Source organism: Giraffa tippelskirchi, chromosome 6 (genome assembly GCF_054371585.1).
Source record: "Giraffa tippelskirchi isolate mGirTip1 chromosome 6, T2T-mGirTip1v1.2.pri, whole genome shotgun sequence".
Lineage (NCBI taxonomy): Eukaryota > Metazoa > Chordata > Mammalia > Artiodactyla > Giraffidae > Giraffa > Giraffa tippelskirchi.
This window is the reverse complement of record NC_137280.1, coordinates 120,338,160-120,356,010: the sequence shown is the minus strand read 5'-3', so window position 1 is coordinate 120,356,010 and position 17,851 is coordinate 120,338,160. Positions and strand designations below refer to the sequence as shown.

At 40.8% G+C, this 17,851-nt stretch overlaps 1 protein-coding gene across 2 annotated transcripts in view; it reads right to left on the bottom strand.

Annotated features, from left to right (window-relative positions):
* Nucleotides 1-17,529, bottom strand: part of SLC25A48 (solute carrier family 25 member 48) — a 170,537-nt gene extending 153,008 nt beyond the window's left edge. For both annotated transcript variants that reach the window (XM_081496030.1, XM_081496035.1), the window contains exon 1: nucleotides 17,346-17,529. The gene's annotated coding sequence lies outside the window, so the exon portion shown is untranslated. The remainder of the gene's footprint in view (nucleotides 1-17,345) is intronic.
* Between the last annotated feature and the right edge of the window lie 322 nt (nucleotides 17,530-17,851).

Sequence of the window (17,851 nt, the reverse complement as noted above, 5' to 3'; positions counted from 1 at the left end):
AAGGCCACAGCTGAGATGTCGATGGTCACTTGGGGGTATTTCAGGCTCAGTAAATAATTATGTGAACAAAATAACACAAAGTGGTTGCCAACAGCTATTAGACCTGTGAAAAATAACAATGGAAAACTCAGCTGACTGTCTATCAAAGGGCCCTTACGGAAAGGAGGAAACCAGCTGTGGCTAAACATCTGTAAACTTGAAACACAACTTGAAAGAGGCAAACAACCAAAGGAAAATTGTCCACAAGTATTTACCTGCGGAGTTATATCAAGGCTCCTGTACTCCATTTAATTGGCCAACTTGGTTTCATTCCAAGCTGGTGTGCATCAGAGCAGTGCAGAGACAGCCTTGCAGAGTCTTTGGCTGTTTAGAAGGGTGACAGATGGTACAGCAAGCTACCCCCATTGCCTCCAAATACAAGTTACTCCCCCAGAGGCCTCACTCTGGTGAGTCCCTTCCCTCTGTGTATTCCCAGCCCCTTCTGTCAACAGCGATGTCAGTGGAGAGCCCTATTAGAAGGTACCTCCCTGCAGGTGAAATCAGTGCTAAGTGACAGCCTCATTGTCAACTCACACCAGGGAAGGTGGCCTCCCGGAAGATGGGAAGGAAAATAGTCTTCATGTCATCCTCTGGTCTCTTGGGAAATGCCCTATATGCTGCGCAAAGAGCATGGCTTTGGAATCACACACACCTGGGACTGACTTGTGGCTCCATTATTCATTAGCTGGGTGACCTTGAGCAGATGACCTAACCTCTCTGAGCTTTAGATTCTTCATCTGCTTTGCAGGGCTGTGGTAAAGACTAGAGATATTAAACATGAAACCTCTAGCATGACGGCAGCAATGCAGATACACAGAACAAATGCTGGCTCTCTCATGAATATTAGCAGATGGCACTGCCCAGCGAGGCTAGCCACCTGTGTACCTGGACTTCATCAGATGTCTCCATCAACCTGAAATCTACACTTGGATGAGATACAGCACTGCCCTAAATCTTCACAGCTTTCACTGTCTGCTTCACAGAGTCAGACCTCCCAAATATCAGCTGTGTCTTCCACCACCTTCTCTCACAAACATCACGTGTTCCCACCATGCCAGATGTCTCCTGAACACACTCTGCTTAGCCCTGACACCATGACACCTTTACTAAAGCTGTTCTTCTGCCTGGGGTTTTTTCTCTCTATCTGCACTTGTTGAAATTCCATTTGTCTTCCAAAGTCTGTCTTATGAGTGATCTCTGAAGAGCCTTCCTAATCTCTATCAGAACAACCACTTTGCCCTCCATCAAGTTTTACGTGCACTATCCATTGCTTATCATAAGAGCTAGATTAAAATATCTCTTTTCTCTGAGATCAGTCCTCTGGCTCTAGTAAAGAAAGTGGGCTTTTCCATTCACTGGTAGGGAGACTTAGTCAAATTATCTATCTCTCTAAGCCTCAGTTTCCTCATCCGTAAAATGCGATGAAAATCATAGTGCCACAAATGAACCTATCTGCAAAATAGAAACAGACTTACAGACACACAGAACAGACTTATAGTTGCCAAGAGGGAGAGGAGGCGGAGAGGGGTGGATTGGGAGTTTGGGGTTAGTAGTTGCAAACTATCACATTTAGAATGGATAGACAATAAGGTCCTACTGTATAGCACATGAAAACTATATCAAATCTGGGGTAAACCATAATGGAAAAGAATATGGGAAAAGAACGTATATACATGTATAACTGAGTTACTCTGCTGTACAGCAGAAATTAGCATAACACTGTAAATCAATATACTTCAATTAAAAAAAATAGAGCATTAAAAGAAAGAAAATCATAGCACCAAATACAAACAGCTGTTGGGAGCATTAACTATGATTATGCAGGTGAAGGTACATAGCACATATTACCTGGTAAAGGTTGGCTGTGCTCTTATGTCAGTACAGAGGGTTGTTGGCTCACTAGCCTAGAAGCTGCCCCAGGCCAGAACAAGATTGCCCCCACAGAAAGAATATGGTTCCTGGCACGAGCAGCTGCCCCATAAATGTTGAATAAGATTGGACTTTTCCCTTGGAAGACTGAACCCTTTGAAGGCTAAGACCAAGAATGTCCTGACCTCTCTGAACAGTGCTGAGTAGGGACAGAGGGCAAGTCAGCCTTTCATCAGCCCTTCACCAGCTACAGGAGAGTGAGGCCCATGGAAGACAGGTTATAACAGGAGGTGCCCTTCTCTGCAGTAACGGGGACACCTTGGCCCCACCACAGCCCCAAAGGTCCCTCCAATCTCACGCTCTGCCTTCCACAGCCAGGACAAATCTATTTTGGTCCCATACCCACTCCCAGCTTGAAAATTCTTCATGTAGGAGCTGATGAGTGATATTCTGAGGAGGTCACCATAGAAAGGACTAGAAACTCAGCTTTGTCACCTCTTCAAGGGCCTCTGTATTTAGCCCCACACTAGGCAGAGCCACAAATGCACAAGGAACTGAGCTTCATTCTCTTGGAGGCTGCAGCTGTTCTTGGCTTTCCCCCACCAACCATCAGGAAACAACCCAGAAACATAATTGAGCAGCTGTGGCTGTAAAAAGAACCTGCTTCAGAACAATAGGCAGTGTCCAGCAAGTCTGTGCTGCAGACTGGGTGACAGGACAGTTAATACACGTGATGGGAGATAACTCCACTTAGGGCATCTCTAGACTATTCTCTGTCCCCTGCCCTGACTGTGCATCATTAGTTCAGAACTTACAGTCCCATCCCTTCTAGCTCCCACTGGCCCAGGTCCCCTCCCTTGGAGCCTGTATGTGAGACATTCTCTCAACACCACTGCAGATAAGTGATGTCCTCAGTTCCATGGATGCCACCTGTGCTGCTGTTCTTTTCTCTCTATTCTTGAGCAAGTGTCCATCAGAATCCACATTTGAATCACCAGGACCTGTCAACAGAGTTTTCAGCCTGTCCTAAGTCCTCCTCACGTCAGATCTACTTGCTATGAGTTTCTATGAGACTGAAGCCAGGTTTGGCCAAGCCACTCCTGCCCACGTTTTGTTTTGAAAGATTAGCACAGAATTTAACATGATATTTATCTTGGGTTTCTCTTCCAAGCCAACAGAGAAAGAGTTGTTTCCCAAAAAATAGCACATTATAAACCAACGAATAAGAGCCAAGAAAACAATGTAGACAGCATATTTATTCCAAACAGCTTGTTTAGAATGCAAATTGCAAATATATCTAAATCTACCAAGCTCTTTGAAGAATCATGCTGAAGACCTCTTAGAGCCAGCAGATCTAAGAAAGCCACCCAAAGTCGTTTGGGCTCTGCTCACCGGTTAGGGGCCTGCTGAACTTTGGGCACTCTTGGGTTCTCCCAGATTAGGAAGACTTGCTCCATGCCAAAGGGCTCACTCCCAGAGCCCTGCTACCTCACAGCTCCCACTTGACAGCAACATCCCTTCATCCCATGACTTAGGCTTGAGAGTGGCCATCTGGCCACAGTCAGCAGCACCACCCAAGAAGCTTCTCTCTAAACAAAGGCAACTGCCCCATGAGAAGAAAAAACAAAAGCCACTGTGACAGCCTCCATTAACCGGTGTCAGAAGAACAGGCCCCCAAATGTGTGAAGCTCCAAACAAATTTGATTTATGGAAACGAAGCAAACTTTCCAGTAGGTTTGGCACATCCACAGCACTGGAGAAAGACCTTAATTATACTGCCTCTACTCATTAAGTAGATAAGATCTTAGCAGAGACAAGCTATGTTTTGTCTTCAGGAAAAGAATGTAAATCCATCTGGCTCCATATTTTATAGTCATCAGTAGCCTGAGGCTATGTGAAATGCCCAAAGTTTTCATCTTCCTGGGTCCCGGCAAGGAACAGAAGCGAGACATCAATATGAGAGCTCTGAGGCTGGCAGCATGACAATGATGGTGATATATCGGAGCATTCCTGCCTCTGCAGGGCCCCAGAGCCAAACACTGCACGTGTTCTAGATGAGTTGCCAAAGTGTAAAAAACAAAGAAACAGCCCTGCAGTTTATCACAAAAATGCATCTTCTTGAATAATCAATGGAAAGAAGATTCATACACTTAATGGTTCAGCTGACCTCTCTCCCAGACCAGAAATAACCAATGCCCTCTAAGCACAGGCCTCTGAATATCCGTGGACTTCTCAAGGAAGTCATCATAAATACCAGCTAGAGAGTCAGTTACTATTAATGAAAACTTATTGTATGAGCAACAGAGTTCTAATACCCAAAGGGAGCCTAATGCTGTGCAAATGAAAGTCCCTGAAAGGAAACATGGTTTTCTATTTGAAGCTCCCTGCAGCTGAAGCCCCATAAGCCCCTCACCTCACAATCAGGACTCACGGGAAGGGTAACTGTATGGAACTAGAGTTTCTTTAAAAAGGTACCCTCAGTCCTTGGACCTCTTTTCTTCTGCCTCTCTCTATATTCCTTAGGGGATTTCATTTATCCAAATGTTTTATTTATCTAACAAAATCTATTTCTACATTTATATTTCCATGACAGGCCTCTTACACAAACTCTAGATTTTAAATCCTACTGCCAATTTGATGGCCAACTTAAAGTTACACTTAAACTTCTGATCAGTTTTGTATATTGATCTTACACTCTACAATGTTACTAGACTTATTTGTTAATTCTAGCATTTTTTTATAGGTTCTTTAGGTTTTGTATGTATAAGATCACGTTGGCCTGAAAATAAAGACAGTTAGATTTCTTTCTAATTTATATGCCTTTAATTTCTTTTTCTTGCTTTATCTCCCTGGCTAGGACCTCCATTATAATGCTGAATAGAAATGATGAGAATGAACATCTTTGTTTTGTTCTCGGTTTTAAGGGGAGAAGTATTCAGTTTTCAATGACCAAGTGTGATATTAACTGTAGGTTTTTCATAGATGCCCTTTATTAGGTTGAGAAAGTTCCCTTTCCTTTCTAGTTTTCTGTGAAAATGGGTATTGAATTTTTGTCAAATGTTTTTGCTACGCTTTTTGAAATGATTATATAGTTTTTTCTCTGTCCTTTTAATATACTGAGTTACAATGATTGATTTTTAAATGCTAAACCCCACCTTGTATTTCTGAAATGAATCTCAATTGGTCATAACATAATATTTTTATATATTTATAGATTCACATATCCTTATATTTTATTAAGGATTTTTTCTGTTTGTTTATGTTCATAAGGATATAGGTCTTTAATTTCCTCTTTTACAATATTTTTGTCAGATTTTAGTATCAGTGTTACAATGACCTCATAAAACAAGTTTGGAATGTTTCCTTCTCCATTTTCTGAAAGAGTTAGTAATTAGATTTGTATCATTTCTTTGCTAAATGCTTGATTGAATTCACCAGTGAAGCATCTGGGCCTGGAGTTTTCTTAGAAGGGAAACTTTTATCATGAATTTAATTTATTTAATGGATATAAAACTATTCAGATATTCTATTTCTTCTTTAGTTCATTTTACCAGGCTGTGTTTTCCAAGGAATTAGACATAATAACTAAGCTGTCAAATTTCATTGGTATAAAGTTGTTCATTATGTTCCCTTGTTATCCTTTCAGTAGATATAGGACAACTAGTAGAATATCCTCTTTCATTCCTGATAGTGGTAATTTGTGTCTTGTCTTTTTTCTTCTTTAATCTTGCTAGGTGTTTAACATGTGTAAAAATCTTATAGTGGCAACTTTTGGCTTTGTTAATTTTCTAATGCTATGTTTTCTATTTCATTGATTTCTTCTCTTATCTTTATTATTTATTTTCTTTTATTTACTTTGTGTTTAAATTGCTTATCTTTTCCTCAGCTTTTTAAGGTAGAAATTTAAACCACTGATTTTAGACTTCTTAATATAAATGTTCAAAGCTATACTTTTCCTTCTATTACATTAACTGCATCCCAACAAACTTTAATATGTTTTGTTTTCAGTATCATTTAGTTTGAACATTTCTAATTTATCACATGTAAGTGTGTTAGTTGCTCATTCATGTCCAAATCTTTGCGATTCCATGGACTATAGCCAACCAGGCTCCTCTGTCCATGGAATTCTCCAGGCAAGAATACTGGAGTGGATAGCCAGTCCCTTCTCTAAGGGATCTTCCCAACACTTGAAAATAATATTCTGTACCTATTAAGTGCAGTTCTCCATGTCAATTAGCTTAAGTTGATTCATAGTGTTCAAATTTTCCATATCTTTACTGATTGTGAATTTGTCCATTTTTCCTTTTAGTTACATCAGTTTTGCCTCAAATATTTTGAATTTGATTATAAGAAGCATATGTATTTGGAATAGTTATGTTTCCCTTGTGAATTAACACTTCTGTTGTTTTGAAATGTCCCTATCATCTCTGGTAATTTTCCTTACCATGAAATTTATTTTGCCTGAAATTGGTAGAGCTATATCAGGTTTCTTCTGTTCTGGTTTCATGGTATCTTTTTCCATCCCTTTACTTTCAACTTATGTTTAAAATATATCTCCTATACATAGCATATAGTTTGGTCCTGCTTTTATATCCAGTCTGATAATTTCTGCCTTTTAGTCCACTTTTATTTAGTGCAACTATTTATATGCTTGGGTTTAAGTCTACCTTTCTGCTTTTTGTTTTGAATTTGTCCCATTTGTTCATTGTCATTGTTTTATTGTGCTTTTGTATCTCCCTTTCAGCCTTATTTTAAGTTAATCAAATATTTTTTAGCTTTCAATTTGAGTTCCTTTATTAGATGTTTAGCTATTTTTTATTTTATATTTAATGATTGCTCTAGAGATTACAGTTTGCTTCCTATCTATATGAGATGATGGATGTTGACTAAACCCATTGTGGCAGTAATTTTGCAATTATGTAAATCTAACCATCATGCTGTACACCTTAAACTTATGTAGTGATATACGTATGGATGTGAGAGTTGGACTATAAAGAAAGCTGAGTGCAGAAGAATTGATGGTTTTGAACTGTGGTGTTGGAGAAAACTCTTGAGAGTCCCTTGGACTGCAAGGAGATTCAACCAGTCCATCCTAAAGGAGATCAGTCCTGGATGTTCATTGGAAGGACTGATGTTGAAGCTAAAACTCCAGTACTTTGGCCACCTGATGCAAAGAGCTGACTCATTTGAAAGGACTCTGATGCTGGGAAAGATTGAGGGCAGGAGGAGAAGGGGCCAACAGAGGATGAGATGGTTGGATGACATCACCGACTCAATGGACATGAGTTTGGATAAACTCTGGGAGTTGGTGATGGACAGGGAGGCCTGGCATGCTGCAGTTCATGGGGTCGCAAAGAGTTGGACACAACTGAGCGACTGAACTGAACTGAATATGTCAATTTTGTGCTAAGTTGCTTCATTTGTGTCCAACTCTTTGCGACCCCATGGACTTTAGCCCACCAGGCTCCTCTGTCCATGGGGATTCTCCAGGTAAGGATACTGGAGTGGGTTGCCATCTCCTTCCTGGGGATCTTTCTGACTCAGGGATTGAACCCACGTCTCTTAATTCTCCCACATTGGCAGGCAGGCTCTTTACCATTAGAAACACCTGGGAAGTATATGTCAATTATTTCTCCATAAAACTGGGGAGGGGGGAAGCATCTTTACCCATCACAGTCTACTTAGAATTAACATCTTACCCCACTTTACAAAACATGTAAGAGCCCTACAAAAATACAATTTCATTGTGCTCCCCATCCTTTATGTTACTTTTGTCACATATTTTACTTCAACATACATTATAAAACCTCACAAAGAGTGTTACTATTTTCCAATCAAATAGTGAAGGATCATTCAAAGATTTTTAAGAAAAAAGAGAGACTTTCACATTTACTCACTTATCAACCCTTTTTCTTATGTTCTTTGTTTCTTCCTATAAAATCCAAGTTTCCATCTGACATACTCTTTCAGCATAAAGAACTTTCCTTAGCATGACTGTAATGTAGGTTTTCTGGCAATACTTCTCTCAGCTTTTACCTGGAAGTTTCTTTATTTTACTCTCATTTTAAAAGGATATCTTTGCTGGATATCATATACAGAATTCTGACTTGACACTGTTACGTCATTTTCTGCATTCTATTCTTCCTGATAATACTGGCTGCTATTCATATTTTTGTTCCTTTAGTATGGATTGTAGCTTTTCCCCTCTAGACTGGAGTTTTTTTTCTTCATTTGTTTTCAGCAGCTTGACTACAATGTGCCTTGGTCTGGGTTTTTATACAATGAATCCTGCTTGGGGTTTGCTGACCTTCTTATATCTTAGATTGATGTTTTCCAACAAATTTGGGAACTTTGTGCCATTATTTCCTAAGCCATTTTTCTGTTGCATTCTCTCTTTCTTATTCTCCTAGGCTTCCAATTACCCATACATTAAATGGCTTGTTATTATCCCATGGGTCAGTGAATTTCTGTTCATTGTTCAAAATCTCTTTTCTCTCTGTTCTTCAGAATTTCTATTGCTTTCCTCTAGTTCACTAACTCTCTCTTCTTAAGTCTCTAATATGATATCAATCCAGTTCAAGAAAAATTTCACTTTAGATACTGTACTTTTCAGTTTAAAATTTCCATTTGGTTTGTTTTTATTGTTTCCATGTTTTCTCATTATATCCATCTTTTACTTTAGGTTATTGGGCGTATTTGTAGTAACAATTTTTAAATCCTGACTGTTAATTACAAGATGTGGGTCATCTTGTGATGGTCTTCATTTTTTCTTGACTAGCAGGTACATTTTACTGCTTATTCATACATCTAATAATTTTTTATTGTATTCCTGACACTGTCAAAGTACCTTATAGGAGTTTGAATAATGTCATCTACCTTTAAAGGGCATTGCTCTTTATTCTAGAAGATAGAGAAATCATTGCTCTTGATCTTGTTGAGTTTGGTTTCATTGTTTGTTAGGGCTAGTGTAGTTTTGTTTTTCTCTTAATCTCAGGGTATACTTCTTACTGTAGGGCATGGTTTTTATTCCTAACACATGATCTTTTCAGGATATTATCTGAATATTTTAAATGCTTGTTATGTTTTCTCCATTCTGACTTGACCATAACTTTGACAACTTCCAGCTCTTGAGACCTCCAGTGTTTCCATTCAGCTCTCAGATCAAGAGAGGTGACTCTCTGCTAGGCTTTCTAGAATATCATCTAATACATAAAAACTCTCATCCAGCCCTCATCCAAGGATCCACAAAGGCTCTCATTTAAGTTTCTGCAATTTATTCATCTCCAATCCATCTCCAAATTCCGACCTTTGCCTCATCTATCAAATTTGATTTGCTGTGTTTTATTCAGAAAAAAAAAAGATGGTGATGGATGTTGTGTAATATAAAGCTTTCTGAACAATACAAGAGAGCTGTGAGGCTGGAAGTTCTCATTGTGCGGCATCTCCCTGACTATACTGCAGCCCTTGCTACACACAAAAAAACTTCCTTCTGATACTCTTAGGACCATTATAAAGACAAAGTTTGTAGTTAACAGCCCTGGCCTTTCCAAGTAACTTGCACGAAGGAGCATATTAAATGAGCTTTTCATACCTGTTGGTACCTGAACATCATTTTTGGTGCCATATTTTCCCGATTCTAGCTGGTTATTTGATCAGATAGCTTGGTTATGAAACTGGATGCCATTTAAGATCCTTCACTTTCAGCCTATCCAGTTTAAAAGTCACACTAGCTTAACCTTTTTGTTAGAAGAAGAGTGTAGATTGAGAACAGAGTGATAATGGAAATCTGAAAGACTTTGAAGTTATTTATGTTTAAGATTATGCTTTGTTTTGAGGGGTATTTTTAGAACATGACACCACATCACTGGCTCTCTTGACAAGATGTGGAGGAAGGGTTTATACAGTGCTTAGAGTTGAAACCAGGTTCTTTATGATTTATACAAGGATAATGATATATGCACATTACTGTATTTCATTACATCTAAGGCCACTATTATTCACTAGATCATAAGACATTATTTTTGGTACCTCAATTAAATTATGACATGATACCTCATCAAGAGCCTCATCAGACACATGAAATCAATCACACAATTATGGCCCTAAAATTTCTTTCATTCTATTCCTAGGGAATTGGCATTCATCCTGTCTTAAGTAGCATGACTTAGCAAGTGATACATAACTTGCTGCACAAAGTTCAGTAACAAAATGAACACAGCTTCACCTCCTGTGGCTACCTTCCTTTATTAGGTCTGTTCATGCCTTATTTCCACTTTGGCCCAGCCACTTCCTTCTTTCTGGGGCTATTAGTAGTTGTCCTCTGCTCTTCCCCAGGAGCATATTGGACACCTTCCAACCTGGAGGACTCATCTTTCAGTGTCATATCTTTTTGTCTTTTTATACAGTGTATGAGGTTCTCATGGCAAGTATACTGGGGTGGTTGGCCATTCCTTTATCCAGTGGATCACATTTTGTCAGTACTCTCCACTATGACCCATCCATCTTGGATAATCCTACATGGCATGGCTCATATTTTCACTGAGTTAAGCAAGCCACTTCTTCATGACAAGACAGTGATGTGTGAAGAGACCTCTTCAGGAAAATTGGAAATATCAAGGGAACATTTTGCCCAAAGATAGGCAAAATAAAGCATAGAAACGGTAGAGACCTAGTAGAAGCAGAAGAGATCAAGAAGAGATGGAAAGAATACATGGAAGAACTGTACAAAAAGATCTTAATGAACTGGATAACAATGACAGTGAGGTTAGTCACCCAGAGCCACACATGCTGGAGTGTGAAGTAAAGTGGGCCTTAGGAAGCACTGTTGTCAATAAAGGTAGTGGATGCAATGGAATAAGAGTAGACCTATTAATCCTAAAAGATAATGCTGTCAAAGTGTTGCGCTCAATATGTCAGCAAATCTGGAAGACCCAGCAGTGGCCACAGGACTGGAAAAGGTCAATCTTCATCCTAATTCCCAAGAAGGGCAGTACTAAAGAATGTTTCAAACCATTGGACAGTTGCACTCATCTCCCATGTTACTAAGGTTATGCTTAAAATCTTGCATCTTAGGCTTCAATATTAATGTGACCCAAGAACTTCCAGATGTCCAAGCTGGGTTTAGAAAAGGCAGAGGAACCAAAGACCAAATTGCCAACATTTGCTGGATCATAGAGAAAGCAAGAGAATTCCAGAAAAACTTCTACCTCTGCTTCATCGACTATGCTAAAGCCTTTGACTGTGTGGATCATAATAAATTGTGGAACTCTCTTAAAGAGATGGGAATACCAGAACATCTTACCTGTCTCCTGAGAAACCTGTATGCAGCTCAAGATGCAACAGTGAGAACCCTCTATGGAACAACTGATTGGTTCAGGATTGAGAAAGGAGTATGACAGGGCTCTCTGTTGTCACTCTGTTTGTTTAACTTATATGCTGAGCACATCATGAGAAATGCCAGGCTAGATGAGTTACAAGCTGGGATCAAGAGTCGGGAGAAACATCAACAACCTCAGATATGCAGATGATACCACTCTAATGACAGAAAGTGAAGAAAATTACTTTCACAGAAAGAAAAGAAAATGACTAAAGAACCATTTGATGAGGGTGAAGGAGGAGAGTGAAAAAGCTGGCTTAAAACTAAATATTAAAAAGAAACTAAGATCATAGTACCTGGCCCCATTAACTCATGGCAAATAGAAGGGGGGAAAGGTGGAAGCAGTGACAGATTTCCTCTTACTGGGCTCTAAAATCACTGTGGATGGTGACTGCAGCCATGAAATCAGAAGATGATTGCTTCTTGGCAGGAAAGCTATGACAAACTTAGACAGTGTGTTGAAAAGCAGAAATATCACTCTGCTGACAAAGGTCCGTATAGTCAAGGCTGTGGTCTTCTTAGTGGTCATGTACAGTTGTGAGAGCTGGACTATAAAGAAGGCAGAGTGGCAAGAATTGATGCCTTTGAACTATGGTGCTGGAGAAGACTCTTGAGAGTCCACTGGACAGCAAGGAGATCAAACCAGTCAATCTTAAAGGAAATCAACCTGAATACTCATTGGAAGGACTGATGCTGAAGCTAAAGCTCTAGTATTTTGGTCACTTGATGCGAACAACCAACTCATGGAAAAGTCCCTGATGCTGGGAAAGATTGAAGGCAGAAAGAAAAGAGGGCATCATAGGATGAGATGGCTGGATGGCATCACTGATGCAATGGACATGAACTTGGGCAAACTCTGGGAGATGGTGAAGGACAAGGAGGCCTGGTGTACTACAGTCCATGCGGTCACGAAGAGTTGGACATGACTGTGCGACTGAACAACAACAACAAGGCCCTGTTATTCAAAGTGTGGTCTGGACCTCCAGCAGTGACATCACCTGGGTGCTGACCACAAATGAGCAATCTCAGGTCCCACTCAGACCTTACTACAAAATAATTTTGACAGGATGCTCAAGTGATTTATTTTGCATGTTAAAGTTTAAGAAGCATTTCCGTAAACTACTTGGTTGCTGTTTTGCAAGAAAAAGTGGAATTTTGGCCATTTCTCCAATGACAGACATTTGCTTCACTAAGGTCAGTTTTACACACTTCTGCTCTTTTTCCATTTCTATGCCAAAGCATAGTGTAATCTTTTAAAGAAACATTCTGGATGTCAATGAAACCTAATATGTGTAGTACCAAAATGCATATCAGTTCATAACTCATTGAAGTGAAAATACAAACAGTTAAGACCAAGTTTTCACAGGCATAGGCAATGACAACATGTCATGACTGTTTCATGGCTAACAGTCACTGATTAATAGCATTAATTTCAGAGATGTTAAAATATAGAAAAAGGGGGAAATACATACTCTAAAATTGATAAACCGAGTAAGTGATGAAAAACATTCATTTCTGACCTAGGTTCAGACTTTTCTAGAACTCAGAACCAAGGTACTTAGTTACAACAATGAATACAATCCAAACATCCAGTGTGGTCCCTGTCATGGTGGCATACCTGATCATTAGAGAGTCTCCAACTGGTTTCCCTAAAAATGGAAGGAGGCTGAGGCTGTTGCCTTAACTAAGAACAGGTGGTTGAGAACTCTACCCACTTTATAACCAGTCAAAGTTTCTGTTGCTTGCAAAAGGAATTTTCTCTACTTTAGTGCATACCAGAGTTTTCAGCACTCTCAACATTTCTCTCCTGATGGAAACATGTGATGAAGAAAATTGTGATGGAAAAACACATTTGCCAAAAAGGCTCCTCCTCAATTAAATAAAATTTCTATATCCCTCACCCTGATCTTTAGCATGAAGAAAATTCATGACTGAGAGTTCTTGGTCTTAGGGACCGAGGAAAAATGAAGCCCTCAACAATTTCTAGAGCTCCTTAAGTTGATAACTTCTTGTTGTGTGTTTGGTAAGTGTTGGTTGAATCTTCCTTCCCAAGAAGTAACAGGGAGGGAGGGCAAAAAGAGAATTAATGAACCTGGAAATCCTGTGAATCCTGTTGCGTCCACTTCTTTACATAGGTTTCCTCCCCTGGTTCAACTCCAGCAGGAGGATATGGTTTCACATGGGCAAAAGTAAGCCAAACACTTGGCATGTTGCACTGGTTGGTTCACCATTTTCAGAACCGGCATATGATAGAAAGTTTACTTGTTGGTTATTTGTGTTGACTATGATGATGATAAATCACAATTCTGAAGGTTAGAGATGGAATCAGTTAAACTGATCCTGTATCAATCTCAAATCCAATAACTATCAAACAAATGCCAGTCACCATGCATATCATGAGTAACTTGGTTAATAAGAGCTGGCTTTTAAAGATCATCTAAGATCTGGCTTTTAAAGGTCACTTTTTATGCTTTTCACTCTAGTCCTAGAGCATGCTCTCTCTTCCTCTTTCTCCCTGCACATTCAGGCAGTGTAGAACTATGAAAATTCTTTTGGACTCCCTAGGGAAGCAGACCATATTTCAACAGAGATGTACTACATGGTCTGGTTTGGCTAACAGCAGCCCACATGTATCCTGCTGTGTAAATATGGTATTGCTCAACCTCAGGGATAATGGAAGTTGAAAACTGGCACCAGAGTCCGACATCTAAAGACTTTGGCTACTGTGCATGCAGTTGCTACAGAGGATGTTTCTAATACAAGAACTATGGCCTTGTTCTATTCCACATGCTGAAGCTATTGATCAGATTAACAATGGCACTGTTTTAAATCTCCTTTAAGTCACTGAAACAGGGGCCAATTTCTGCAGACGTGTGTGACAGAAGCTGCCCAGAGCTTCATCAGGAAAGCAGCCTCTGCTCTGAGAAGTTAGCCATGCTATTGGTCCCTCTCCACAGCATGGACAACAAAAACAGCAAGCCACAAAAACTGCAGCAATTTACAGATGACTGCACTGAGGCTTAAAATTTCACATCATTTTTGACCATCCAGTCAGAAGTGATCTTTCCATAATCAGAACCCCCTAGAGCACATTCTCCACTCCCCATCTCACTGGGCAAAGCCCTTGAGAGTATTGTCTGACTTGTCTCTCTCCCTCACTAAACAATAAGCCCCATAAGAGCCAAGACTGTGTATTTAATTCATTTCCCCACAGTGCCCAGAACAGGGCCTGGGGTCAAATAGCTTTCGTATTGTATTTGCTGGATGAAATTAATTAGAAACATAATGTGCTAGATTTGAGGTGACTTACAAGTGGACAACCAGGAGGTCAATAGAAAGTTATTATCTAAGACCGGTAAGTAATAATTACTAGAACCATTCTTCTCTAATCCTGATGTTCCTGTTGTTCCTAAAGTATCTGTAGAAATAAGAACCAGAAATTAGAGTTGAGGGGGAAAGTACTGGTCAATATGAAGGAATGACAGATTCTGGTTTGCTACGATATCTTAACATTTGCTTCAGGAGAGACTTGCTTTAACCCTCAAAAGAGGATAAAATCTGAGAGGCCTAAGACAGAAGGAAGGATGAGTAGACTGGGCCAACCTAGAGATAGTGAGTTTCCTGTCACTAGAGGTATTCCATTTAAAGGCAGTGGCATGCAGGATCTGGCCTGTACTTTCACACAAGAACCAGCTATATTACTTCCCAACTCTGCATTCAGGGATGTTGTACTGATAGCTGGCAGTCAGTTACGATTGGAGTATTTACATCATGAAAACTAGCAAACTACAAATCAAGACTCTTTCCTTTTCCCCAGATAGCCAGTTGTTAAACATTTACCAGCACACCACTGATTAAAGGTTACATGACTGGTATTGAGGAAATTTGTACATGAGATCCTGCAATGAAACACTAGTTAGCAAGATAACCTATCAGGCCACCTCCAATGCCAACTGATTCAAAGCATCGCTTGTCCCACCTGGAGAGAGAGGCTTCATGCCAGTGGTGGTTACGGTTGCTGACTCTACTGCCAGGTTTCTAGGCCTGCCTGGTTGCCCTGAAATTAAACTCTCTTATGGACTTAGCTATAGGTCTGGCTCCCCAAAACCAGCACTCCACTTACCCTCAGACCCCAGCTCAGTATGTGTGGTTTCAGCACCTGGCAGGCAGTTGTGCTCAAAGCCCTGAGTTGGCAGACTCCTCGGGATTACTTCCTGCTCTGGGGAATGAGAGCTCTCCCCAAGCCCCACAACAGATGTGGAGCAGCCCTCGACTCCACATGCTTGTGCGCCAGCAGGGGACCCCTTCCCATGGGGAGCAGAGACACATGGGGGAGCCCATAGGGAAAGATGGGTACTGGGGTCAGAGGAGACACAGAGGAAGGCAATTAGCAGTTGTCTCCAGACAAAGCTGCAGTGGGAGCACTCACTGCCTAGAGGACACTTGGTTTCCCGCCGTGAAAGAGGAATTCATCTGCTTCCAGTTACCTGGGTCCTCAGAACCTCAACAGGGCTAGACAAATGAATTCTCTGACACAGCCAGAGCTATTTGTTTTCCTTTCCATGGTGCACAGCAAGGCCTGGCATGCAGTAGGTACTCAAAAAGTATGTGCTAAGTGAGCAAACAAAGAGACGACAAACAACTTGGAACTCTGTGTTAGGCCTCTCAGATTTCAACCCCCTTTGAGAACCAAAACAAACCTACCTCCTCCAGCCTCCAGAAGTCCTTCCTAAACCCAGGTATTAAGCATGCTATTGACCCAGGGCATCATTGAACCCCAACTAATTTCTTCCCATTCTCAAAAATTTTCCAGTGAAAAATAAAGGTCACCCTTTACTAGAGGGACCTGAGCGTTCACTTTCTCTAGTGTCCTTCTATGGTATCTAGTTCAAGGTCAGGGGCTCCACTGTCCCATGATGACTGGCCATTGGCCAGGTCCTCCATTCACTAGGTCACAGCTCAGTTCTAGAAGCTATTTTGCCTTTCCACCCTGAATTGCTTCTCCTAGGTGACTCTGGAAGAGGTGCTTATTCCTTGCCTTTGGTAGTAGGGTTCCCTGGTAGCTCAGCTGGTAAAGAATCCGCTTGCAATGCAGGAGACACTGGTTTGACTCTGGGTTAGGAAGATCTGCTGGAGAAGGCACAGGCAGAATACTCACTCCAGTATTCTTTTTTTTTTTTTGAACAACAGACATTTATTGTCTCACATCTCTGGAGGCTGGAAGTTCAAGTTCCCAGGGTTGGTTTCTGGTGAAACCTCTTTTCCCGGCTTGCAGATAGCCACCCTCTCACTGTGTCCTCACCGAGCCTTTCCTCTGTGTGCACACAGAGAGTGTCACTACAGTATTCTTGACTGGCGAATTCCATGGACTGTATAGTCCATGGGGTCGCAAAGAGTTGGGACACGACTGAATGACTTTCTCTTTCACTGGGTTACAGAACGGACCCCATGCCAGCATTTTATCCCCAGAAAGTAACAGAAATGGCAACCACATCCTAGGAAGGAAGAAGAATAGCCCATAGGCCAAGCACACACAGCACCCCTTTATCACCCAGGTAATGCAGAACTGGCCCTACCTTTCTACCTTGTTCTTGGAGAGAAAACTGGACTCTATGAAAGAGAGTCATGGGCATTATACCCCTAGAGAACAGTAATAAAAGTAGCATAAAGCGCTTGGCCCTCCTTAGCTCTAACTTAGTTTCAGAAAGTAGCTCAAACTCTGGGAGGGATCGCTGTATGCTCCCTGCCACTGAGAGAATTCAGAAGTCATGAGGATATGTCAGCCATTCATTAACTTTGGGTTTAAATGAAGTTTCAAATTCCTTTTAGAGCTCATAATATTGATGGCAGATTCTAAAACGGAACAAACAAGTTATTTGCTACTTCATTGTATAAAAACCTAAATCCAGGGGAATTAGGTTTATTGTTGATTCCAAGCTGAGTACCAGGAGAGCTGATCTGTTTGGCTAAATGAATATTAGATCATCCTCATGCCCACTCAGCTGCCATAACAAAACACTAGAGGCTAAGTGGTTTAGACAGCAGAAATTAATATTCTCACAATTCTGGAGGCTGGAATTCCAAGATCAGGGTGCCAGCATGGTTGGGTTCTGGTGAAGGCCCTCTTTGGGCCTTGTAGATGACCACCTTCTTGCTATATGCTCACATGGTCTTGCCTCAGTGCGTGTCCATATAGAGAGAGGTTTCTCTCTTCCTCTTCTCAAAAGGCAACCGCCAAGCCTGTCGGATTAGAATCCCACCCTTATGACCTATTTAACCTTAGTTACCTCCTAAAAGTCCTGTCTCCAAATACAGTCACAATGGGGATTAGGACGTCAACACAGAAATGCGAAGGGTACACAATTCCGTCCACAGCAATGTCTGAGATAAGTTTCCCTACACCTCAGGTACAAAGTACTTCCAGACCAAGCATCTTTCTCCTAGGAGACATGTCTGTGATTAATGCAGCCCACTTTCTTATAAGAAACCTATAAAAATAATCATCATCCACAGTCTGTCACCTTTCCGTTGTTCATATCAGCTCCCCCTCCCCTTGCAATTGCCATT